Here is a 9,367-nt window from a genome sequence, read left to right as displayed (position 1 = left end):
AATTAATATACAGAAATCTCTGGCATTCTTATACACAAATGATGAAAAGTCTGAAAGTGAAATCAAGAAAACACTCCCATTTACCAATGCAACAGAAATAATAAAATATCTAGAAATAGGGCTTCCCTGGTGGTGCACTGGTTGAGAGTCTGCCTGCCAATGCAGGGGACACAGGTTCATGCCCCGGTCTGGGAAGATCCCACATGCCACGGAGCAGCTAGGCCCGTGAGCCATGGCCGCTGGGCCTGTGCCTCCAGAGCCTGTGCTCTGCAACAGAAGGGGCCACAAGAGTGGGAGGCCCACGTAACGCCAAAAAAAAAAAATTAAATAAATAAATATCTAGGAATAAACCTACCTAAGGAGATAAAAGACCTGTATGCAGAAAATTATAAGACACTGATGAAAGAAAGTAAAGATGATATAAATAGGAGAGCTATACCATGTTCTTGGATTGGAAGAATCAACATTGTGAAAATGACTCTACTACCCAAGGCCATCTACAGATTCAATGCAATCCCTATCAAACTACCACAGGCATTTTTCACACAACTGGATCAAAAAAATTGCACAATTTGTATGGAAACCCAAAAGACTCCAAATAACAAAAGCAATCTTGAGAACAAAAAACGGGGCTGGAGGAATCAGGCTCCCTGACTTCAGACTATACTACAAGGCTACAGTAATCAAGACAGTACGGTACTGGCACAAAAACAGAAATATAGATCAATGGAACAGCATAGAAGGCCCAGAGATAAACCTACGCACATATGGTCACCTTATCTTTGATAAAGGGGGCAGGAATGCACAGTGGAGAAAGGGCAGCCTCTTCAATAAGTGCTGCCGGGAAAACTGGACAGGTACATGTAAAAGTATGAGATTAGAATACTCCTTAACACCATACACAAAAATAAGCTCAAAATGGATTAAAGACCTTAATATAAGGCCAGAAACTATCAAACTCTTAGAGGAAAACATAGGCAGAACACTCTATGACATAAATCACAGCAAGTTCCTTTTTGGCCCACCTCCTAGAGAAATGGAAATAAAAACAAAAATAAACAAATGAGACCTAATGAAACTTCAAAGTTTTTTCACAGCAAAGGAAACCATAAACAAGACCAAAAGACAACCCTCAGAATGGGAGAAAATATTTGCAAATGAAGCAACTGACAAAGGATTAATCTCCAAAATTTACAAGTAGCTCATGCAGCTCAATAACAGAAAAACAAACTACCCAATCCAAAAATGGGCAGAAGACTTAAATAGACATTTCTCCAAAGAAGATATACAGACTGCCAACAAATACATGAAAGAATGCTCAACATCATTAATCATTAGAGAAATGTAGATCAAAACTCAATGTGATATCATCTCACACCAGTCAGAATGGCCATCATCAAAAAATCTAGAAACAATAAATGCTGGAGAGGGTGTGGAGAAAAGGGGATACTCTTGCACTGCTGGTGGGAATATGAATTGGTACAACCACTATGGAGAACAGTATGGAGGTTCCTTAAAAAACTACAAATAGAAGTACCATATGACCCAGCAATCCCAGTACTGGGCATATACCCTGAGAAAACCATAATTCAAAAAGAGTCATGTACCAAAATATTCATTGCAGCTCTATTTACAATAGCCAGGAGATGGAAACAACCTAAGGGTCCATCATCAGATGAATGAATAAAGAAGATGTGGCACATATATACAGTGAAATATTACTCAGCCATAGAAAGAAACGAAATTGAGTTATTTGTAGTTGAGGTAGATGGACCTAGAGTCTGTCATACAAAGTGAAGTAAGTCTGAAAGAGAAAGGCAAATACCATATGCTAACACATATATATGGAATCTAAGAAAAAAAAGTGTCATGAAGAACCTAGGGGTAAGACAGGAATAAAGACACAGACCTACTAAAGAATGGACTTGAGGATATGGGTATGTGGATGGGTGAGCTGTGACAAAGTGAGAGAGTGGCATGGACATATATACACTACCAAACGTAAAATAGGTAACTAGTGGGAAGCAGCTGCATAGCACAGGGAGATCAACTCGGTGCTTTGTGACCTCCTAGATGGGTGGGGTAGGGAGGGTGGAGGGAGGGAGACACAAGAGGGAAGGGATATGGGAATATATGTATATGTATAACTGATTCACTTTGTTATAAAGCAGAAACTAACACACCATTGTAAAACAATTATACTCCAATAAAGATATAAATATATATATATCTTATTACAGTAATTTCTTATTGTCTAATAAAACTCAAGTTTAATTTTAAATAGTGCCTAATTTTCAAGTTATTATAGTCTTTTTTATTTAATTATTTATTTTTATTTAATTATTTATTATTCATTTTATTACCAACAATTTACTTTGCAACAATAACATTGATTTCCTAATATATACCAGGCTATTTAGCTCAGTAATAAAATGTGTAATAAAACAAACAAACAAAAAATCCTTACCAATATAAAGTTTACAAGTTTCTGGGAAAGACATCCATTAGTCAATCACTCCCAAAAGCAAATTTAAATTTACAAGTGTGATTGTGTACTAGGCATGCATAATTCAGTGCTAGAACTAATGAGGGGTATATACTTTTTTCTGATATTATGTTGGCTTTTACTGGGGATTGGACAAATGCTTTTTTTGAGGTAAATATTTATATGAATGTTAATTTTTAAAACTTCTAGTCACTTGAAAACCATAGAAGATAGTCATGCCATGTTGACTTCTTATGGTGTCCATACAACATGAAATCCAAGTTCTGAGGACTAGTGGTCATGCTAACCCCGATTATCATCAAAATACCACTTACTAAGTAGTGACTGTCCATGTCCCAGTTCTTAAATGCCTCACATACGTTACATGTCAACCCATAAAACAGGAGGTCAGTGTTTACCCATATTGTAGTACAAGAAAAAAAAGTCCTATAGAAAAGAATATAGTCTTCATGTAATATTTTTAAGAAATCTGGTGTACCTATATGTTCAAATAAGAAAACATATAAATTCTTAAATTGTATGAAATAATATTCAAATGAATATCCAGAACTTAATAACCCCATCTCAATTAATCAAGAGAATATTAAGAACTGTACATACTGATATTTAACTGAATCCATTTTGCTTGCTATAAAGTTCAGAGATTCATCTATAGCAGGATTATCTCTCAAATATGAAACTTTACATGGATAGACTCTCTGTTCTTAGACAGCTGCTGACTGTTGCTACCACAACCAGAGAAGTTGAAAACAAGGATCAATGCCATCAAAAGTAGGACAGCTAAAGTTAACACCATGTTTGAGAACAGGTTTTCTCTTCTTATTGCAAGAAATATAAACTGGCCTATTAATTTTTTCAAACAAAACATGTACTTATTTCTTTCAAATAAAAACAACTTTACACTCCCTAACACCATACACAAAAATAAACTCAAAATGGATTAAAGACCTAAATGTAAGGCCAGACACTATCAAACTCTTAGAGGAAAACATAGGCAGAACACTCTATGACATAAATCACAGCAAGATCCTTTTTCACCCACCTCCTAGAGAAACGAAAATAAAAACAAAAATAAACAAATGGAACCTAATGAAACTTCAAAGGTTCTGCACAGCCAAGGAAACCATAAACAAGACCAAAAGACAACCCTCAGAATGGGAGAAAATATTTGCAAATGAAGCAACTGACAAAGGATTAATCTCTAAAATTTATAAGCAGCACATGCAGCTCAGTATCAAAAAAACAAACAACCCAATCCAAAAATGGGCAGAAGACCTAAATAGACATTTCTCCAAAGAAGATATACAGATTGCCAACAAAAACAGGAAAGGATGCTCAACATCATTAATCATTAGAGAAATGCAAATCAAAAGTACAATGCAATATCATCTAACACCGGTCAGAATGGCCATCATCAAAAAATCTACAAAGACTAAGTGTTGGAGAGGGTGTGAAGAAAAGGGAACCCTCATACACTGTTCGTGGGAATGTAAATTGAGACAGCCACTATGGAGAACAGTATGGCGGTTCCTTAAAAAACTGAAAATAGAACTACCATACAACTCAGAAATCCCACTACTGGGCACACACCCTGAGAAAACCATAATTCAAAAAGAGTCATGTACCACAATATCTATTGCAGCTCTATTTACAATAGCCAGGACATGGAAACAGCCTAAGTGCCCATCGACAGATGAATGGATAAGGAAGATGCGGCACATATATATAATGGAATATTACTCAGCCATGAAAAGAATGAAATTGACTTATCATTAGTGAGATGGATGGACCTAGAGTCTGTCATACAGAGTGACATAAGTCAGAAAGAGAAAAACAAATACCATATGCTAACACATATATATGGAATCTAAGAAAAAAAATGGTCTGAAAAACCTAGGGGCAAGATGGAATAAAGATGCAGACCTACTAGAAAATGGACTTGAGGACACGAGAAGGGGGAAGGGTAAGCTGGGACAAAGTGAGATTGATAGTGTATATTTGGACATATATATATACGACTAAATGTAAAATAGTTAGTGGGAAGCAGTCGCATAGCACAGGTAGATCAGCTCAATTCTTTGTAAGCCGCTAGAAGAGTGGGATAGGGAGGGTAGGAGGGAGGGAGATGCAAGAGAGAAGAGATATGGGGATATATGTATATGTATAACTGATTCACTTCGTTATAAAGCAGAAACTAACACACCACTGTAAAACAATTATACTCCAATAAAAACGTTAAAAAATAAATAAATAAAAAGAAAAATAATTTTATAGTTCAGTAGTCATTTACTTAGATATAATTTTAATATATTTTATAATTGTTATTTTCCACATGAAATTAATTTGTTTGCATGTGACTGACTGCACATTACCAAACTAAAACTCCAAACGGTGTGATCAATAATCCGGTCGGTATACTGAATAAAAGCCAATACTTTGGTCATATTCAAATAATGAAAAATTAATTAGGTGTTAAACATATACTTAATTAGCTTTATGTCCATTGGATGTTGTAACAATAATATGACATTTATTTCACATTTAAAACTCATACCCTGTTACTTCATTCAGTATTGTTAGAAGAACTGTTTAATCATAGATATACAAGATACAAAATAGTTTAGCAATTCCCCTTGAGGCTCTGCCAATAGTTATTTGCATTTAGAAACAGCACCCTGATATTTGGAGTTATATTTTTTTCCATAAAGTGTTATTGGCAAAATGTAGTATAAACAATGATGGTTCAAGATGCATAGATTTTAGTTTTATATTGGGCATGTTACCTATGCTTATGAATTAATTACAATCATTATAAATTTCCCAAAAATGTCTTTATGTTTTAAAGTAGAAAAATTAATTACAAAAGTCCATATATTTCTTCTGAGTGACTCCAGAAATCTATTACCTCTCAGTACACTGATAACTAGCTTTCTTGAGTTATAACTGACATACAATCATATACACATGTATAAAGTATAAATTTGTAGTGAAATATCACTATAATCACAAAAATAAACATATTTATCACCTATAAAATTTCCCAGTGCCATTTTGTTATATTTTCTTCATGTTCTTTTACAAATATCACTCCCTTCTTCCTCAGGCAGACACTGGTCTAGTTTGTCTCAGATTAGTCTGAATATTCTAAGATTGTGCTATAAATAAAATCATACAGTACGCATCTATTTTGGTCTGGATTTTTTTTTTTTTTTTTTTTTTTGTGGTACACGGGCCTCTCACTGCTGTGGCCTCTCCCATTGCAGAGCACAGGTTCCGGATTCGCAGGCTCAGCGGCCATGGCTCATGGGCCCAGCTGCTCCGCAGCATGTGGGATCTTCCTGGACTGGGGCTCGAACCCACGTCCCCTGCATCGGCAGGCAGACTCCCAACCACTGGGCCACCAGGGAAGCCCAGTCTGGATTTTTTAACTTACAATTAGTTTGAGTCATCCATGTTGATGATTCATCTTTCATTTTATGGCTATATTTCAAAATTTATCTATTTATCTGTTGATGGACATTTGGGTGATGTCCATATTCTGGCTATTGCAAGTTGATATGAATACTCATATGCTGTTTTTTGTACAGACTTATGCCTTCATTTCTCTTGGGTAAATACACAGAAGTATAGTGATTGAGTGATATGGTAGATATATATAACTGAAAAGAGAGCCGAGAAATACACCCAGGCATTATGGTCACATTTTTTTGACAAAAGAATTAAGAAAATACAATGGGGAAAGAGGATAGTCTGTTTAACAAATGATGTGGGGAAGATTGGATGACCACATGCCAAAGAATGAAACTAGACTCCTATCATATACCATAGATAAAAATCCAGTAATATTGTTTAAAGACTTGAACATAAAAGCTGAAAACATAAAACTCCTAGAAGAAAACATAGGGGGTAAGATCCTTGACATTGGTCTCAGCAATAATTTTTTGGATTCTACACCATAGCAAAGGCAACAAAAGCAAAAATAAACAAGTGACTACATCAAACTACAAAGCTCCTGCATAGCAAAGGAAATCATCAACAAAATGAAAAAGCAACCTATGGACTGGGAGAAAATATTTACAATCCACATACCTGATAAGTGGTTTATATCAAAATATAAAAGTAACTTGTACAACTCAAAAAAAATCCAATTAGAAATGAGTTAAGGACCTGAATAGACATTTATCCAAAGACATCTAAATGGCCAAATGGGAAATGAAAATGTGTTGAACATCACTAATCATCAGGGAAATGTATATCAAAACCACAATGAGATATCTTCTGACACCTATTAGGGTATTTTTTTTATCAAAAAGTAAGAGATAAGTGCTGACAGGATGTGGAGAAAAGAGAACACTTGCATATTGTTGGTGGAAATTTAAACTGGTACAATCATTATGGAAAACAGTATGTAGGTCCCTCAAGAAATTAAAAATATAACTATCATGTGATACAGCAATTCCACTTCTGGGTATATATCCAAGGAAAAAAATCATTACATTGAATATATATCTGTGCTCCCATGTTTTTTGCAACATTATTTGTACTAGCCAAGGTATGGAAACAACCAGTGTTTATCCACAGATAAATAGATAAAGAAGATGTGGTATATAAACACAATGAAATATTATTCAACCCTAAGAAAAAGTGAAATCCTATCATTTGCAACAGCATGGATGAAACTGAAGGGCATCATGCTAAGTAAAATAAGCCAGAGAAAGAAAAATACTACATGGTATAATTTATAGGTAAAATCTAAAAATAAAAAAGTGGAAATTATAGAAACCCATAGAAAGTGAAAGCGAATAGAAAAATGAATACCAGAGACTGGAAGATGGCGCAAATAGAGAGAAGCTGGTAAAAGGGTACAAAACTTTCAGTTATAAGCTAAATAAGGTCTGAGGATCTCATGTGTAACCTATTTCATGCTTTTCCTCAATATTTTTAATTACACTTATCATTTGAGTCTATCTCTGTTTCTATGGGTTTGACTATTTTATATACCTGACATATGTGGAATCGTTCAGTATTTGTCCTTTTATGACTGGGTTATTTCACTCACCTTAATGTCCTCTAGATTTATCCACATTGTCATAAATGGCAGGATTTCCTCCTTTTTTAAGTCTAAATAATATTTCATTGTGTATATTCTGTATTTTATTTATTAATTCATCTGTCAATGGGCATTTGGGTTGTTTCCATATCTTGGCTATAGGGAATAATGCTTTAATGGGCATAGGAGTAAAGATATTTCTTTGAGATCCTGAGTTCAATTATTTTGGACAAATATCTAGAAGTGGGATTGCTAGATCATATGACAGTATTATTTTTTATATATTTTAGGAACTTCCATACTGTTTTCCATGAAGTCTGCACCATTTTACATCCCCCTCAACCTTAATATTTTGAAAAATATTAATCAGGTATTTTGAAAAATGTCTTTCAGTTTGGCTATGCCCGATATGTACTCATGGTTAGACTGGTGTTATAGATTTTTAGAACAATACCAGAGAACTGAAGTGCCCTTTTCATCACATTATATCAAGAGGTACATAATATTAACATGACCTATTCCTGGTGGTGTCAGCTTTGATAATTTGGTCAAGGCAGCGCTTGTCAGTTTCTCCAATGTAAAGTTTGCCATTTTTTTAAATCAAATTTCATCCATTTTGTCAATTTGCATTTCTAAGTTTAAAATATTTTATTTTAATAACAAATGCTTTTAAATGATAATTAATCATATTAGGACATTGTATATCATTTTTATCTACTACGTTTGGTTATGGAAATAATTTTACCATCTGAAGTATTTCAATTTTCTGTTTTATCCATAGACAATCATTGTATAGTTATTATTTGCTTCTATTTTGAAATATTATATCTTCCTGGACTTTCAATAACAGTTGTATTTGGGCAGGTGTAGGGTTTGAGGTTGCTTAATTACTATTTCTTAGTTGAAATTCTTTCTATTAATTAATAATCAATATTAGTCTTGTTTGGCTGTGGTGCATATTTTAATTTTAATTTTCTTGTCTTTTTTTTTCTTCTTTCTCTTTCCTACACAGACTCCAATGATCTTCCCCCTCTTGCAAATTGTTCCACTTTCCCAAAGAATGATATTCTTCCAACACTATCATCTAGAATTTTAGCCTTCTCTTTACTATAGGAATATTTAGTCCCAGCCCCTTCCTTGGTTACTGGAATTGGCTCTGCTGAATTTGGATTTACTTCCCTACTAACAGTTAATTTGAAACTTGTAATATTCTCTGTTGTATTGTTATGCCTGAAGTGTGGGTGATACTCTACATGTTGTTCTGTGTGGTTTTATTGCAAAATGTATGACAAGATTCAGGTTTGGGGAAGCTGTTATTGTGTGAACTCTATCATCATTCTTTTCTCTAACAATAGAAGTTCTTCTGAATATGAAAGAACTATTATCTTAAAAATAATAATGATATGTTCTGGATTTTCCAGTCACTGATTATAAAGACAATGCTTTAAACATAGATTTCAAGGAACTGTTTTGGAGGGAAAAAAGATGACATTTCCAGTCAGATGAGTTAATCTTGACTGTTTTTCACATTTCACACATAAAACATTAATAAAGTGTGTTGATTCATTTCAATCACTTGGTTAACCATTATTCATTTTGAAGTCTCCTGGCAGAATTGAAGAAAAATATTAAAGTAATAAAACTGCAAATAAAAACGGTATGGTAGCTTCACAGTTTTATTTTTTTAGCTCATTGCATCATCAAATACCCTTTAAATGGAGTGATCTTGTAGGATTTTTACTTTTATCTCTTCCTGGTCCCATCATTACTCAATCTTGCTTATTCTGAGGAAGACAAATCCATCAGAAATA

Source organism: Lagenorhynchus albirostris, chromosome 17, assembly GCF_949774975.1.
Source record: "Lagenorhynchus albirostris chromosome 17, mLagAlb1.1, whole genome shotgun sequence".
NCBI lineage: Eukaryota > Metazoa > Chordata > Mammalia > Artiodactyla > Delphinidae > Lagenorhynchus > Lagenorhynchus albirostris.
Note: the sequence above shows the minus strand (reverse complement) of the source record.